This window comes from Populus alba, chromosome 17 (assembly GCF_005239225.2).
Source record: "Populus alba chromosome 17, ASM523922v2, whole genome shotgun sequence".
Classification (NCBI taxonomy): domain Eukaryota; kingdom Viridiplantae; phylum Streptophyta; class Magnoliopsida; order Malpighiales; family Salicaceae; genus Populus; species Populus alba.
In genome coordinates, this window is record NC_133300.1 from 19,912,429 (window position 1) to 19,930,597 (window position 18,169).

The 18,169-nt window shown below is 35.2% G+C and overlaps 1 long non-coding RNA gene across 3 annotated transcripts; it reads right to left on the minus strand.

Annotated features, from left to right (window-relative positions):
* Positions 1-8,903: 8,903 nt before the first annotated feature.
* Positions 8,904-12,794, minus strand: LOC118037220 (uncharacterized). 3 transcript variants are annotated; one of them, XR_012168442.1, is made up of 6 exons: positions 11,782-12,790; positions 11,149-11,250; positions 11,027-11,060; positions 10,833-10,895; positions 10,386-10,475; positions 8,904-9,896 (listed from the first exon to the last, which is right to left on the minus strand). It is a non-coding gene; the product is annotated as an uncharacterized lncRNA (long non-coding RNA). The 3 variants fall into 3 exon arrangements; XR_012168443.1 differs by having other exon boundaries at positions 8,904-10,475; positions 10,593-10,895; positions 11,782-12,794; XR_012168441.1 differs by having other exon boundaries at positions 8,904-10,475; positions 11,782-12,787.
* Between the last annotated feature and the right edge of the window lie 5,375 nt (positions 12,795-18,169).

Consider the following 18,169-nt stretch of genomic DNA (forward strand, 5'->3'; position numbering starts at 1 on the left):
AAAACAGCAGAAGGAAAGAACACAAGCAGAGGAAACGAGATCGCTGCTACTGCCTTCAGTGTTTCCAGAACCAGGAGACAAAGCAAAGGAAAACGAGAATCAAAGGCATAGTAAAGCAGAGGAGAAGAGAACAGACGACCACCGGCATCGCAGCCTTCTTCATCATCTCCAGCAGCAGGTATCGCCACACCTTTTTTGCTTCTTCATTTTAAAATGCAATTGTAGTGTTACAAGAACACTGTGTGAAGGTAATTTAATTACCTTCACCAGTGTTCATGCACGCGTGAACAATTCACACGTGCTGTTAGTATTTTTTATTTTTTTGCCCAGCTGGTCGCTGGCTGGGTCCAGCCCATGTGGGCTGAGCTGGGCCCAGCCCCAAAAAAATATATATGCTGGGCTGGGCTGGGTCCGGCCCGACCCCAAAAAAAACAAAAAAAAAACAGAAAAATAAAAAAAAGAGGTAGAGAAAAAATAAAAAAAAAAAATGTGTATGCATTAAATAAAAAGAATGTAAATTTATTGGTTTATTCACTAACGCCACAGTTAAGAATAAAAATACCGGTTTAAATTTATATTATTTTTATTCGTTGTATTTTATTTTATTTGGATGAATAAAAATAATGTAAATTTATTGGTTTATTCACTGACGTCAGAGTCAGGAATAAAAATACCGGTTTAAATTTATATTATTTTTCTTCGTTGTATTTTATTTTATTTTAGCTAGAAAAATAAAAAATATGTGCATGTGTAAAAATGAATCTAGTATTATTTATTTATTCACTGGCGCTAGAGTCGGGAATAAAAAAAAAACATTTGATTTAAATTTATTTTTTTAGCTACGTAATATTTATCAACGCCAGAGTTGGAAATATTCGTAGTTAATATTCACGGGCGCCAGAGTCAGGAATATTGTAAGCAAATTTTCATAACATAAAAAAAAAAATAAACATTTAGCAATTTAAGACGAAACTAGCAATGCAGCCTGCCTCAGGTAGGACGTTTAAGGGGTGATAATATCTTCCCTTTTACGTAACCAGTCCCGAACCATAGAATCTCTGTTGACCAGTTAGGGTTCCTAGTGACCATAATACTAGGTGGCGACTCCTTAAACAAGAATATTCCCATCAAAGAACAGGATGCCAGAAATCCGTTCTTTCCAAAGATTTAAAACTAATTTTTAGGGCCGCCGCGATGTCGGGTGCGATAGAATGGCGACTCCACTGGGGACTAATGGACTAAGCTTTGCCTTTTGTTTATCAATTGTTATAATGTTTTTTATGTTATGTTTATTTGTTTATTTTTCTTGAATTTACTGCTTTAGCATGCATCCATGTTTATATTGTCATGCATCACGTTGAGAGCACACACCCGAAAATCTAGGATAAGTGGGAAAGTAACGGTACCCCAATAGCTTTAGCCTGGGTAAGACTCGTGAAACCATCCAACTCTCCCTTGATTGTTTACTTGGAAGTGGTTGATATGCCAAACTGATATTACTCAGGGCCTCTATTTTCACACTACTTGTAAGCCTCATATCGACCTTTCATGGACGATCACTGAGCATGCGAGAGACCCTTTGAAACTAGATAATGACCAACCCTTTGATGCACTCAACAATTAGGATCTTCCTATTAGGTTGTCATCCCGTGAAGGACGTGTCTGCATTCCATATGCATTTTTAATTGAATCAACATTTTTTTGCATGATTTACATATAGCAGGTTGAAATATAGGTTCCCCATTGAAACCCATTCGAGAAAAAGACAAATGGAAGATGAAGAAAGAGCCCAGTTGGAAGCCCAACATCAAAAAGAGGTGGACAATCTTAAAGAAGAAGTCGCAAGGCTTACTAGTCTACTCGAGCAGGCCTTAAGAGATAAATCTGGAAAAGCAACACTTATAGCTCAGCCTGAACCTATGCTTGTAAATTCCTTCAATCCACAAAATCTGGGGGCAAATGGGTTGTCATCTGATTTTCAACAAGCCATGCACTTTCAACCAGCATACCCCACGAGAATGTCGTTTACCATTAATTCTACAGAGAATGAATCTCAAAAGGGCAAAATGGTAAAAGAAGATGAGCTGAACAAATTCATTGCCCTAGAACAAAGGATGAGGGCATTTGAGGGAATTCACCTATATGATCCTATAAAGGCTGCTGAGATGTGTTTGGTGCCCAATGTTGTCATTCCCAAAAAAATTTAGAGTGCCAGAATTTGTTAAATATACGGGAACTCAATACCCTATAACTCATCTCAAAGCATATTGAAACAAAATGGCTGAGGTGGTTCATGATGAGAAACTGCTGATTCATTTCTTTCAAGACAGTCTGAGTAATGTTGCCTTCACTTGGTATATGCGGTTGGAGAATACCAAGGTTAAAAAATGGAAGGATTTAGTTTATGCCTTCATGAGGCAATATAAGTTCAATATAGATGTTGGCCCTGATCGATTAAGCTTGCAAGCTATGGAGAAGGATAACAAAGAGTCCATAAGAGAATACGCTCGAAGATGGAGTGAGGTAGCTGCACAAGTTAACCCTCCCATGTTGGAAAAAGAAATGATCAGTTTATTTTCCAACACCTTTAAAGCTCCATACTTTGAATACTTGGTTAGAAGCTCTGCACAATATTTTACTGGCCTGGTTGTTATAGCTGAGAGGATTGAACAAGCCATTGGGTTAGGTAAGATCGCTAACCCGACTGAGAAGAACGGTTTCACTGAAGATGGTTGCCAAGGCACTTATCATTTCTATAGCTAATTGCTTCACATCGACTCCTAGAAATCAACTATCTTGAAGATAAAGCTATGGTGATATTAGGTCGAGAATGATCTACATTTGATTTCAATTGACTGTTGAAAAGATGTCGTTGTCAAGGAGAATGAATGATTGAAATATTCCAGAAATTTCAATCAATGATTGCTAAATGTTTAGCCCCTTTATATGTTATCATGCCAGTATTCATAGCCCAAGATGTTGTCATAAGTTCTTTCTTGTTGAACTTATTTTCTAAAGTTTCAATGAAAATAATGAGTTTGTCATTCAATCGTGTTTACGATTAGCATTATTCATTTTTTCTGAGAGAGTTTTCTTATAAAGATTCACAAACACATATTTGAAGCCTTGTGCGATCTCATAGACGCAATTCATCTACTTTACCAAAAATCAATTTCCCTATTGGAGTTTTGAAAAAAATTGATCTGGCATTTTGATTTCAAAAAAATAATTTGATGTTTATTCAAAAATGACATTTTTGACATTCTACTTGTAGAATGACAAGTGAATCAAGCAACTCCATCATTGAGGTGACTAAATTAGAAAAACAATTGTGAAAAAAAAAAAAGAATAAACACCCTTACCCCATTACTCTTGAATCATGTGTTTTTAAATGTATGAATAATGGTATGTAGTGAACTTGTTACTCATAACTCATGAAATGCATCTTTGCAAAGAATAAACCATCACACTATACGAGGTCAAAGTTTATTGATCATAGTTGTTTGCGCTTGAAATGAGGAAAGACCATCTTTGTTATTCCTTTCACGTTCTAAAATAAGTACATCCCTTGCAAACCCTTTTTGAGCCTGGATAATTTTTCTTTCATAAAAAAATCCCGACTAAGATCACACCCTACACTTGGGGCAAGTGAATTTTCAATGATCAAGAAGGATGATAAAGCCGTGAGAAAGCCAAAAGGAAAAAGAGTCCAAGAAACTCAAATGCTAGGGATCATGCCCACATAAAAAAAAAAAGGGGGCAAGTGAAATTTCAATGATCAAGAAAGAGGATAAAGCCGTGAGAAAGCCAAAAGGCAAAAGAGCCCAAGAAACTCAAATACTAGGGGGCATGCCCAAATCACAAGAAAAAGTGATAACCAAGATAAAGTGAGTATGCTCTAGCGAAGCAATGAAAAAGAAGAAAAAAGGGGCAAATAAAAAAAGAGCGGCAAAGGAAAATATGAATGACATCAAAAGTCAAACTATTGATCGTGATCTTCAGTTTTTGAAACCCTGAAACACTCTTTGAGCCTTATGAATCCTTTTCTTTCATAGCTAAAAACCACAGCCTACATTACGTGCCTGTAGAAGTCCTTTCTAATCAAGCAAGCAAGCAATCTAGAACAATAAACAATGCTCTCAAAATGCAAAGATTCTTTTTCATAAGATTCATGACATCAGTAATAAACTACTCATTATTATTCATGCAGATAAAAATAAATGTTCAAAAAGAGACAAGTATTTCTCATACAAAATCTCGAGCTTTTTCTCGAGCCCTCCACTTCGAAATAAAAGGTCATCTCATGACATATTTTCACCGAAGACCTCATTACCAAACACAAGAGCAAATAATTTCTTTTCTAAGAAAGAAAATAACCAAGGAGTTGCAAGATTTCAAAAGCAAATTATTTTGGACTCACATTGAAATAAATTTTGTTTTCAAAATGCAAGATCAAGATTTCAAGACTCATTCTAGACCCATATTCCTCCACCAAACTAAAAAGGAGAGAAATGAGAGAAAGGCCTCTTAAAACCTTTATTTATCTGAGTCGTTGACATAAGCACACTTAGGGGCAATAACCAATACAAGGGGGCAACATTGTGTTTAGAAGGAAAGATTCTAGAAAAGGAGATGGTAATTTCCTTCAACCAGACAAGGGGGCATTTCGATTTACAAAAGACAACTCGATCCTTTCAGTAAGTGATACCGAATGTTTTTAGCAGTGAGACAAGTGGTAATGAATAATCCTCTCAAATTATTTGACGAATCAGAAAATCTTTAACAAGCAAGTGGGTCACGATGAGCACCATAAATGTTGAGTTATGCAAACAAATTTGGAAGTAGACTTACATGGGCCAACTCGAGTGAGCTAGAAGTCAAGCGACAAAGATGACTCAAATCAGATAGCAAGATCTCACCAACTAATCAACAAGAAGATTGTGAAGAAATAGGGGCCTATATTTCAAATCAGGTAAAGATGCATGCATATCATCTAAACTTTGAGACATTGAGCAATGATTTCTGCATTAGAAAAAAATTCGAACAGAATCCATCCAGTGGAAGGCCACCTTGAAATGGCGAACATTGAAATTGCTTTTGAAAAATTTTCACTTTTGAGAATTTTTCAACCTAGGCAGGCCGCCCATGAGAATTAGGCCACCAAAAAAAAAATCTCTGTATTTTTCCACCACTTTTCAACCTCAACCATCATAGGTAGTGCATTTCCTATCCTACCTCCATTCGAGCGCGCCTTTGAGCCCTCGTCTTATTTCTTTTCGAGCGCGCCTTCGAGCCCTCGACCATCAAAGGTAGTGCATTTCCTATCCTACCTCCATTCGAGCGCGCCTTCGAGCCCTTGTCTTATCTCCATTCGAGCGCGCCTTCGAGCCCTCGACCATAAAAGGTAGTGCATTTTCTATCCTACCTCCATTCGAGCGCGCCTTCGAGCCCTCGTCTTATTTATTCGAGCGCGCCTTCGAGCCCTCGTCTTACATTCGAGCGCGCCTTCGAGCCCTCGTCTTATTTATTTTCGAGCGCGCCTTCGAGCCCTCGACCATCAAAGGTAGTGCATTTTCTATCCTACCTCCATTCGAGCGCGCCTTCAAGCCGTCGTCTTACATTCGAGCGCGCCTTCGAGCCCTCGTCTTATTTATTTTTTAGCGCGCCTTTGAGCCCTCGACCATCAAAGGTAGTGCATTTTTTATCCTACCTCCATTCGAGCGCGCCTTCGAGCCCTCGTCTTATACATTCGAGCGCGCCTTCGAGCCCTTGTCTTACATTCGAGCACGCCTTCGAGCCCTCGTCTTATTTATTTTCGAGCGCGCCTTTGAGCCCTCGACCATCAAAGGTAGTGCATTTTCTATCCTACCTCCATTCGAGCGCGCCTTCAAGCCCTCGTCTTATCCATTCGAGCGCGCCTTCGAGCCCTCGTCTTATACATTCGAGCGCGCCTTCGAGCCCTCGTCTTACATTCGAGCGCGCCTTCGAGCCCTCGTCTTATCTACATTCGAGCGTGCCTTCGAGCCCTCGTCTTATCTCCATTCGAGCGTGCCTTTGAGCCCTCGTCTTATATATATATATAAAATCCTCGTATTTTTTCACTGGGCCGGTAACCCATTACAATATACCATCACAAAAAAAAAAAATCCTCATATTTTTCAATCATTAGGCAGGTCGCCTGGAACAATTAGACCACTCGCGAAATTCTTCACGTTTCTTTTATCATTGGGTAGGTTGCCTAAAACAATTTGATTTTTTAAAAAAAAAAAAAAAAACAAAAACAAAAAAAATAGGTTGTCTCCCAAATGACTTGTTTCTTGATTTCTACATCTCTCTGTAAAGGTCATGTGTCAATCTACTGTTTTCAAAGTTTTCAAAACTAAAAAATAAAAAAAGAAGCAAAAGTTCTTTCTGTATCTACTTTTCTTTATAAATTTACTACACAAAGCTAAAAGAAAATGAAATTTTCTAATATCTTTTCATATTAAATATTATAAAGAGGGGCAACTGTCATAACCCAATTTTTGACCTTTTTATTTTTATTATTTGAAAAATGATAAAAAAAAAAAAAAAAAAAATAAAGAATGAATTAAAATTTGGGTTAAGGGCAACATGATTGGAAGTTTAAAGATTTTTATTAAACTCTTGACTAGTTTAATTAATTAAATCAATGGCTTAATTGGAGAATTGATTTAATTAAAATTTAGATTATTTTAATTAATGAAATCAAGATTTTAATTGAAGAATTAATGAGTTTGAGAACTTAATTAAATTTTGATTTAATTAATTAAAGGAATCAGGGGTGTAATTGAAAAAATACCAAAGTTTGGAGCTGATTCAAGGAAAAATTGCTAGAAAATTAAAGTCCAAGGACCAAATTGAATAGTCCAAAAACCCAGGACTGTTGTGTAAATGGCACTATAAATCAAGGATTCAATTGACTTAATCCAAGGGTACAATTAGAAATTGATTATTAATGATTAAGATCTCAATTGTGAAGTTCAAAACATCCAGGGACCAAAGTGAAAAATTCCTCAAAACACACAAACGGCGCCGTTTGCAATAATATTGTTCGTCATCCCTTCCATTTCGCCTGGGCAGCCGATTCAACAGGAAAATCAATGCATCCGATTCAACAGGCCATGATTCCGGTTGTGAAGGAGACGGTTTTTGAAGATCTAGCCTTATAAAAGAGGGGACGAAACCAACACAAAGAAAGGAGGAAATCAGAGGAAAAAAACCAGAAACAGGGCAGGAAGAAACCCAGAAAAAACCAGAAAAAACGCAAGCAAAAAAAACCCAGAAAAGAAGAAGAAAAACAACCCAAAAACAGAGAACTCACAGCACAGAAACAGAGCAGATAAAACCCAAAAAAAAAATATACAGAGAAGGGGGAGAAAGGCAGGGTAGAGTCACAGATCAGTCATGGCCTTTGTCCCTGCAGAAAAAGAACAACCAAGAACCAAGGACTATTGACAACCGGCATCACCATTGTCTGGTTTCCTTCATCTTAAAACAGAGGAGACAAAAACGCAAGCAAAGAAAAACAGCAGAAGGAAAGAACACAAGCAGAGGAAACGAGATCGCTGCTACTGCCTTCAGTGTTTCCAGAACCAGGAGACAAAGCAAAGGAAAACGAGAATCAAAGGCATAGTAAAGCAGAGGAGAAGAGAACAGACGACCACCGGCATCGCAGCCTTCTTCATCATCTCCAGCAGCAGGTATCGCCACACCTTTTTTGCTTCTTCATTTTAAAATGCAATTGTAGTGTTACAAGAACACTGTGTGAAGGTAATTTAATTACCTTCACCAGTGTTCATGCACGCGTGAACAATTCACGCGTGCTGTTAGTATTTTTTATTTTTTTGCCCAGCTGGTCGCTGGCTGGGTCCAGCCCATGTGGGCTGAGCTGGGCCCAGCCCCAAAAAAATATATATGCTGGGCTGGGCTGGGTCCGGCCCGACCCAAAAAAAAACAAAAAAAAAAACAGAAAAATAAAAAAAAGAGGTAGAGAAAAAATAAAAAATAAAAAAATGTGTATGCATTAAATAAAAATAATGTAAATTTATTGGTTTATTCACTAACGCCAGAGTTAGGAATAAAAATACCGGTTTAAATTTATATTATTTTTATTCGTTGTATTTTATTTTATTTGGATGAATAAAAATAATGTAAATTTATTGGTTTATTCACTGACGTCAGAGTCAGGAATAAAAATACCGGTTTAAATTTATATTATTTTTATTCGTTGTATTTTATTTTATTTTAGCTAGAAAAATAAAAAATATGTGCATGTGTAAAAATGAATCTAGTATTATTTATTTATTCACTGGCGCCAGAGTCGGGAATAAAAAAAAAACATTTGATTTAAATTTATTTTCTTAGCTACGTAATATTTATCAACGCCAGAGTTGGAAATATTCGTAGTTAATATTCACGGGTGCCAGAGTCAGGAATATTGTAAGCAAATTTTCATAACATAAAAAAAAAAAAAAACATTTAGCAATTTAAGACGAAACTAGTAATGCAGCCTGCCTCAGGTAGGACGTTTAAGGGGTGATAATATCTTCCCTTTTACGTAACCAGTCCCAAACCATAGAATCTCTGTTGACCAGTTAGGGTTCCTAGTGACCATAATACTAGGTGGCGACTCTTTAAACAAGAATATTCCCATCAAAGAACAGGATGCCAGAAATTCGTTCTTTCCAAAGATTTAAAACTAATTTTTAGGGTCGCCGCGATGTCGGGTGCGACAAAGATTAATGATATAATTTTAGAAAATTCATGTTTTAATGTTGGCGTGTGATGCTTTGGCTGTTACTTGGATTCAATAAAAGCATGAAGAGCTTGATTGATATAATAAATACATCTCGAACGCTTCATTAATCCATTATTGAAATCTATAAACAAACAATTATATATTTATTAACGACCAAACTGATATGAGGAATTTATACAATAACTTGACAGATCTGATTGATTGGCCACGTCATCATGTTTTGGCATTTGTTGCGAGGTGGTGAGAAAAGGTTTATGAGACATTTGCAGAGATTCAACATCAGTTTTGAGCACCTTTACAACTTCATGCATTGAGGGACGATCCTCGAGTTTTAATTGTATACACCATATGCCACTATAATCATCTTCTTTGTTATCTTCTTTTCTTGCTCTATGGTGTCTCCTGATACTTCTAGGTCATTTCCTTCACAAACCTGCTCATAAACTCATGAAGGAAAGTAGATTTGGCTTGCATCCTCTATCAATTCACTCAAGTTCTTCTTTCTTCCTATCATATCCATTAACAATATCCCAAAACTATAAACATCTGCTTTGTAAGACACGCCTCCAATATTTTTGTAGAACAATTCAGGAGCTATGTATCCCATTGTTCCTCTAGCCGCAGTGAGGGCCACAATGCCATTATTTGTTGGGTACAATTTTGCTAATCTAAAATCTGAAATCTTTGGAACTAAATTCGCGTCAAGAAGATATTGTGAGGCTTGATATCAAAATGCAAGATTTGCATATCACAACCTTGATGTAGATAATCAATGCCACGAGCAATCCCAAGAGAAATGTCAAACATTTTCTCTTTACTTAATGTGACGCTACCTCGTTTAGGAAAAATATACTTATCAAGAGAACCATTAGGCATGAACTCATATATAAGACCACGCTTTGATCCCTCGGCGGTAAAGCCTATAAGCTACACCACATTGACATGGTAAATTCTTCCAATGGTGTAAATTTCATTGGTAAAGTCTTGTCCATTACTCTACAAGAACTCTTCAATGATGTCATACATTGATAAGTGCCTTCTTCGCCATGTGTAGATTAAATAGGTCACGAGGCATAAAAGCCCAAAAAGGAATAATATTGCACGAAATATCATTGTGCTGAGAAACAACAATAACAGTCAATGACAAAATGAAATAGTGCTAATTTGATAGATTACCACATCAAAATTATTTTATAAATGAAATGTGATTTCCGTTGTGTTTGCCTCCTGATAAATCCTTACAAGCTTACTATGTATCGATGGAAGCATCAACATTTTTCAAATCTCAAATCCATTGCACCAAAAGGTAAAAACTTCTTACAAAAATGCAAGAAAAAAAAGATTTTTCACGGAGCATCTTAGTGAATTTTGATTTTATCCATCTTAGCTTTGGATTTTTTTTAAGTCATTAAAGTTGCTAATAAAATTAAAGAATTAGACTCAATTAAAAAACTAAAAAGTTGAAGGGCTTATTTCCATGAAACCAAAGTCACTGAAGATACTTTCTTGCGCTTTTCCATTTTTCTTTTAATCTTATGTTTTGATTTTCCAATGCACACATTTCATGTTCTACAACGAATCCAAAGAAGCATAGGAAAGTACTTACCAGTGAAAATAAGTAGTGCTATGAGCAAAACTATGATTATTCTGAGAAAATCTGAAGATATGGTCTTGGTCCCAACATATGTATAGTATTCTGCCATATGAAAACATGAAGACATTGGAAAATAAATAAATAATATTAAAAAGGTTTTTTAGATGAACTCAATAATCTCAATATTTACTTGATAACTCGAGAGTTATTGTAATTTACTTTTGTAAATTCGGAATCCCAAATGCGGTTGTCCTCCAAGATTTATAGAAAAGGAGAAAAATCAATATGGGGAAATCTTATAGATAGTAAACAAGTGGCAATCATGTACAAGAAAGAAAAAAAGTAATTAATCATAACTTATTCCCTATATAATGCTTTTAAATGGTTTTTCTGCGCATATTGTCTATCATTAATGAAACAATTCCAGATTACAAAAAAAAGAACTCTAAATTAACTCACCCCCTCTTCTTGAATAGTATATCCATGTTCCACTTGGAAAATACTTGGTTATCGGCCCAAAGACTTCATTGCGAAGAAAAGAGAAGGTCATGTCAGTGTTCAGCCTTTGCAGAACCAATTCATGTAATTAAAATTGTGTTCCATGCATGCAGTTTAGACTTCATGTTTGAGTAAAGAAAAAGGCAGGTTCTTACTGAGATAACTGAGTATGCGATTAGTCAGAAAAGTCTGCAAGAAAAAACAAATAATTTTTAAAGAAACTAGTGATCTCAATAATTGGTAATATTTATTGGCAGACAAAGACAAGCTGTGTCACCTATTGCCACTCTGATAGGAGCACCATTGAGGCCTGCGTTCATATAAACGAAGAAATCATCAAATTACTTGAGTTTTGAAGGTTTGCGTTGTCATTGAATACCTAATTGATTGAAATAAGGAACCGTAAGATCAAATAGGCCAACATGGAGAAAGTAACAAATATAAAGGACTGCCAAGGAAAGCAACAGTCAAGCAAACGAAAAAAGCTGCAACAAACAACGGAAAAGGCATAACCACAAGACACAAACATTAACACTTTCAGTAGAATCAATTTTCTTTCTTTTCGTTTTTTTCCCCTTTTTTTGTCATTACAATGTACTGTTAAGATTGATTATACTACCTCTAGTAGTTTGAAAAAAAAAAAAAAACAAAAATAGTTCAAAGCCACCAAGAGCTAACAAGAAGAAGAAAATATGTATGATCAATGGGAAGATATATATCTAGGCCAATTAACTTATAATAAACCCAGAACAAGATAAAGCTTTAAGCAATGTCACAACAACAAGACAATGGTCATGGATTTGCATAAAACACCTTCTTTTATCAAGTATAAAAGAGAGATTTGTGCTGTTATGAAATCTATATTCAAATTAAGGTAAGCTGAGAGAGAGATAGAGAGAAGAAAACGCACCGTATGAATCACAATATGTACTATCATAGTTGCAGTACTGGATCTCATTGACAGAATCACAACAAGCTGAGTACCATGAAAGCTCAAATCCATTTAATGCAATAGAATTTCCATTTTTTCAAGAAGAAGCATCCACTATATAGTCTGGAGGACTCAGTACAGGATTTTCGCAAGTTATAAAAGTTAATCTAAAGGTCATAAAGTCGGTGCGAAGGTTATCGAACCCAAAGTTATATGGAAGATAGTTCCTGTAGCTGATGTAATTATCATATGCGATGAGAGATCGATGAGGTATGGAGAAGCAATCATCCTTCTGAACAGCAGCTTCCACAAGTCGAACAGTGAAGTTACTGTATTCGATCGCCTGAACATAATATTTCACCGTCTTCAAGTATAAAGTTGGACGATGGTTTTCACAAACAAGTTCATAACTTTTGTGGCCGCAGCTTTTGGGATCGGTGTTTAATCAAAAAGGGTAGCTGATATTATGGATGTTTCCACAGGAAGAAGGAGAGCAGTAATTGCTGTTCTTTCTAGCACTGCAGCTATGGTGGATGGCTATGATCTGTAGAAAAAGAAGGGCTGCATATGCACCAAAGAGGTGCCTTAATGTTCCAATGAACATCAGGACGCCAATCGTTTTGTTACACTTTGGACATGAGTTTTATGGCATATGTTTTAGTAAATTACATGAAGAGCTCCTACCAAATTAAGAAGGGCTGGGCAGCTTCTTTATGGCTTCCAGTTAGGAAAGTCAAGCTAGTCGACATGATTGAGCTTCTTGTTTTGGCATGATTTGACTTTACACGAATCTAAAGTAATGAAGATGGCATCTAGATCTGAATTATTTGCCGGTTCATTTAAATTACTTTTTGCCATCAAATTTGAACATTGAATTGCAGTCCACAGGGCTTGGCTTTTGGATATGGAAAATCACTGCTCGCGGAAAGCCAAGAGACACACGGTCTTTTGTTCAGAATTAGTAACCTGCTGCCCATGTAGTGGAAGGTGGCAATCTACAGCTAAAAAGATAATGAACATGGAAGTGTGAAAACAGAAGAGATTGCTTTTTCCAAGTGATTTTCATTTCAAGGAGTGGATCAGTGGAGGAGACTTCAAATTCCAACATCAATGAACTTATCTCTAACTTGACAAACATCAAGTTGACATAATCTTGAAGTTTCAAGGTTGTCTCAATCTTGACTAGCTAGCGATTGTTGACTAGCTAGCGATCGTATGCTTGTTTGTAATTTAATGGTTTCACACTACCCAATTGCATGCTTATTTATTAAACATGTTTTCCTACTAAAATCATTTGAATAAGCAAAACACAGGATCATTTTTAAAATATAATTTATAATTTATATTTATTTTTTCAATATAACCACAGAAATTACTATATTACCGAACAAAAACTAAATGATTGCATTTTGAGTGTGTTTATTAGACAAAAATCCTAAATGGGAGAAAATAAAATTGAACGTAGCCCATTGCATCGGGTGTTTCATATGTATCAATTTTTTTTAATCGTAGGTGTCCGGAATTTTTACGCATATTATTAAGATTCTAGAGTTAATAACCATGTAAATCTCTAGTAGTCTTGAGGTTTGTGAAATTTAAATTGATAATCTTTAGAGAGCAAACTCAGGATCTAACTTAGGTTCAAGCCTTGTGGTTGCTAATATTAATGGCCAATGGAGGTTTATATGGTCGTTAATTTTAAAACTCGTGTGATTAGTCGAGATACACGCAAGCTGACTTGAACACCCATATTAATAAAAATATAACAATAAATAAGCCGATTAAATATCTATAGTTGGATAGTTGTCAACATTGAAAGGAGTAATCAGTAGGTAGCTAGTTTTTCGTCCCTAAAATTGTAAATGGAAATACCAGCAGGCCAACTTGTGGGTGGTCCTTAAACGACGTGCATATATAGTTGTTTTTTTTGTTTTTAAACCGACAAACTTGGCATTCAAAATTCCAATGCATCCACCTCTCCTGTGGTCACCCGTGATGTGAGGCGTCCCAAAGTCTCTCTTCCTTCAATATTTTATTTATTTATGGAAGGTAGATTCGAATTATTTAGTAAAAGTATGGTATAATTATACGTTATTAAATATAATTTTAAACTAAATTATTGAATTGAATTAAAATTTTATCACAAAATTTTAAAGATAAGTTTTTATATTGAGGCAAACTTTCAGGTGAATCAGTGTTCGGTAGGGGCTTGTAATATAAATCAGAACAGACTATATAAATTTTATTATTTATTTTCTTTTAACTTATAAACTTTCTATTTGATAAAAATCTTTTTTGTACGAAGATGTGACAACTTGTTTGGGAAATTTTCTAATTTTACAAGGATCTTTAATGAGTTACAACATAATTTCTAAGTATGGTTAGAATTTATTAATGTTCTAAAATCATTTTCTTCCAAGGAATTTTTATTCATCCTAATTAAACAAGGAAAAAAGAAACGGGTGTTATTTAATAACATATTGATTTTTAGGATCATTGGGCAGATAAAGACTTATGATTTATGAGTTTTATTTTTATTTTTGTTTGCTATAGCCCAAAGCTTGTTTGAATTAGAGTTTAAGTTTATTAGTAAAGGTTTTTAGTTAATTTTTATAAGTGGATAAATTCAGCATATAATAATAGATCCATTAGGGTTAATTTATCAAAACTATTTAAATATATGTAACTTAAATTTTGGCAGCCATTGATGAATAATACTTCTGAATTTTTTAATTTTAACGTGTGAGAGATTTTTGTATTTTTTTTATTCTTGAACAAATTGAATCTGTATAAAACATTAACCTACTTTTGTGGTCTTATTCAACCCTTATTCCATTAGTGATGTTTTAAAATAAGTTATTATTGTATCAAATTTATTTTGATTTTTTGAGATAAAATCTACAAAATCAAAAGGTTGGCATAAAACAGACTACTTTCTTCTTTCGACTAAAATTGATACCTTTCATATTAAATTAGCATAAAATCTGGGTTTGCAAACATATATGGAAAGGGTGATTTTTTACCCATGTTTTGCTCCAATCACAGCTTAGACATGTTTGGCATTGCGTTTTAAAAGTGCTTTTGAAAAAAAAATTATTTTTATTTTTATTTTGAATTAACATGTTTTTGATGTTTTCAAATCATTTTAATGTATTGATCTCAAAAATAATTTTTAAAAAATAAAAAAATATTATTGATATACTTTTCTTAATGAAACAAATATTTTTCTTGTTCTTCAAGAGTAGTGTCGCATGTGTGCGGCGTCACAAAGATCGTCCACCCTCAAGGAAAAATAGTAATGTAGAGACAAGGAATTCTTGCCTCTTATCAGTGAAAAATTTGAATGGGAGTCGCCACCTAGTATTCTGGTCACTAGGAACCTTAACTAGTCTTAGAGATTAGGTACAGAGACTGGTTGCGTAAAGGGAATGTATTAGCACCCCAAATATGCTCTACCTAAGGTAGGATGCATTGCTTTAATGTCTGATAAAATCTAAGATCTTGTTGTGGTTTCTATTTGTTGATCTGTCTATGGTTCAAGAAAAGTTCTCCTTTGTAAGGAGATCCTTATCTTATCAGGTAAAAAACCTAATTGTTTTAAGTCGTCAAAATAAAATACATTTTTAATATCAGGAATACGTTTTACATATAGATTCATAAACCCTGATATTAAAACAAAACAAAATAAAATTTTTGTTGTTTTTTAAATTTTGGCCAATGTTCTCTTGACTTTAATAAACTGGTTATTAAAGTCAAAATACATGTTAAAACATTGTTTTGTTTTTTATGTATGAAAAATACAATATGATTTGTAGATTTGAGACACTTGGTTGTATGCACAAAATTTTTTTTCTCTTTTTTCAAATTTTTTTGTATTTCTAGAAGTTTTGACGAAAACATGGTATTTTAATATCGGATTTTGTATTTTTAACGACATAAAATACAGATCGATATTAAGTAAAAAAAAAACATAAATCAAAAGGTGAGCAAATCACATCTGCTCTTCTCTCTTCCCTCTCCCCTCTTTTGTGTTCTCTCTCTTCTCTTGTTGTCTCTCTCTTGGTTTGTTTTCTTTTGTTTTCTTCTTCCTTTTCTGTACACTCTCCTTTTTTTGGTCTTCCCCTTCTCTTGTTTTTATAGGCAAAAACAGGGGAAGGAGACGTGGCTGGGGTGGCCATTGTGCTGCCGCCCCGAACCGCCCAAGTGGTATGTCTCCTCCATTCTTCCACCATGTGGCAAGCAAGTGGATAGTCGGCATCTTTTTGAGAGAGAGTTGGCGGTGGAACACAGGAAAAAATCTTGTTCTTCCTCCCCTGCTTCGCACGTCCAGGGGAAGAAGAAGACGTGGGTGCCGTTCAAAACGGCACCGTTTCAAGTTTTCTTTTTTGTGAACAATGCATGAAACGGTGCTGTTTTTCCCAAAACACGTCGTTTCATTTAAATGGATTTTGGCGTCAAAACGCGTCATATTCAAAATCAATCCTTCAATTTGCGCGTGTTTTGCATTTTGGTCCTTGGTTTGGATTTCTTCAACTAAGTCCCTAATTGGCCATAAAACTTCAATATTTATGCAATCAAGCCCTTTATTTGACCAAGAACTTTAATTTGACACCAGAACTTTAATTTCTTCCAATTAAAGCCCAAATTAACACCAAAAATCAATTTTTCTTGCAATGAAACTCTCCATAAATTTAATTAAACCTTCAATAAAATTTAATTGAGTCCATAAACATATGATTTTGGACTTTTCTTCCTCAAATTGAATTTTCTTTGTCAACACGGCTCTCATCAATCAATAAAATACTACTAAATTTTAATTTTTGTATTTTAAAACCTCCTCAACCAATTTTTGACCATTTTTTGAGTGTTTTGAAATCCTTTTTCACTGTCATATTTTTTTGATAATATTTTTTGATTTATTATTATTATTATTATTATTATTATTTTGTATTTTATTATTTTTTATCTGAAGATCCAAAAATAGGTTACAATAAATAGTACCATCATTTTTCCAGGTATGTTCCCTTCTTTTTTTTTTTTTCTTAACACTTCAGCTTGCTTCCAAAAATAGGTTACAATAAATAATTCATTCTGCTTATGGGTGTTTTTGTTTGCATAAATAGAAGAATGACGAGAGAATGGAGTTGATTTCATTTTTCTATTGCAATGATTTTTGAAGAGATTTTTAGAAAAAGTTCCAATTTGATTAATCTAAGCTTGCATCCTGTTTGTTTCAAGTTGCAGTAGTTTCTTTGCTCTTCCTTCTTTCCGTCCACGCCTCTGGTTGCTGCGTGAATTCGTGTTTAGGTTATTCACTACAAAATTTCACAGTTTTACCGACGGAAATATTCCGTCAGTGTGTGATAGAACTTTCGTCGGTAAAGTATTTACCGACTATATTACCGATGGAATACTCCCGTTGGAATACCTTTTGTCGGTGATTCCACATTCCGTCGCTATATCGGTCGGAAATACAAAAAAAACTTTTACCGACGGACCATGCGCGCCAAAAAAAAAAAGTTTCCCGCTTGGCATATACCGACGGAATATTTTCCGTCGGTGTTATAAAAATACCGACGGACGAACTCCGTCGGGAAAAGAGTCGGTGATATTTTATACCGACCGAATATGTCCGTCGGTAAATACGTCGGTAAATTTATACCGACGGATTTGTTCCGTCGGTGATGGTCGGTGACGGTGGCAGGCACTGTCGAATTCCGATGGAGTTTTTTCGTTGGTAAATCCCTGTGTGATTGTTTTTTTTTTAATTTTTTTTAATTATTTTGAAAAAAATAATATAAATTAATGGTAATACAAACCAATTATGCAAATCAAATTTATATTAAGCAACAAAAACTCAAAGTGAAATAATATTCATTACAAAATGAATGTGTTTCAAAAAAAAACATTAAACAAAATTTTAAATGTAAATAATGTTTATTAAAAATTAATATAAAGGTGAAGGAGGAGGAGGAGGAGGAGGATGGGGGTTAGGCGGCCAAAAAGGATTAGGCGCACATGTTCCACCTTGTGTCATGTTCATGACCATTTGCCGAAGCTCTTCATAGGCCGCTCTTTGTTGTTCAGACTATGCTCTGTGTTGTTCGTTCGCCAATCTTTGCTCTTCTTTGAGTTGTGTGTATGCCTCTGATAGGTGGTCGCACCTTTGCTGCAAGGCCACAAACTCCTTAGATTGGGAGCTCGATACAGATTGGGAGCTCCCAGCGGTTGAAGCAGTGCCGGTCGACCGCAAGTTGGCCGCGGTAGTGTTGGAGAGCCCGTAAACCCGATTTTTATCGGGTCCACCTGACGATCCAGCCTCCATCCACAAATCCGGATCGAATTCCGGATGGGTCGATGGATCGTC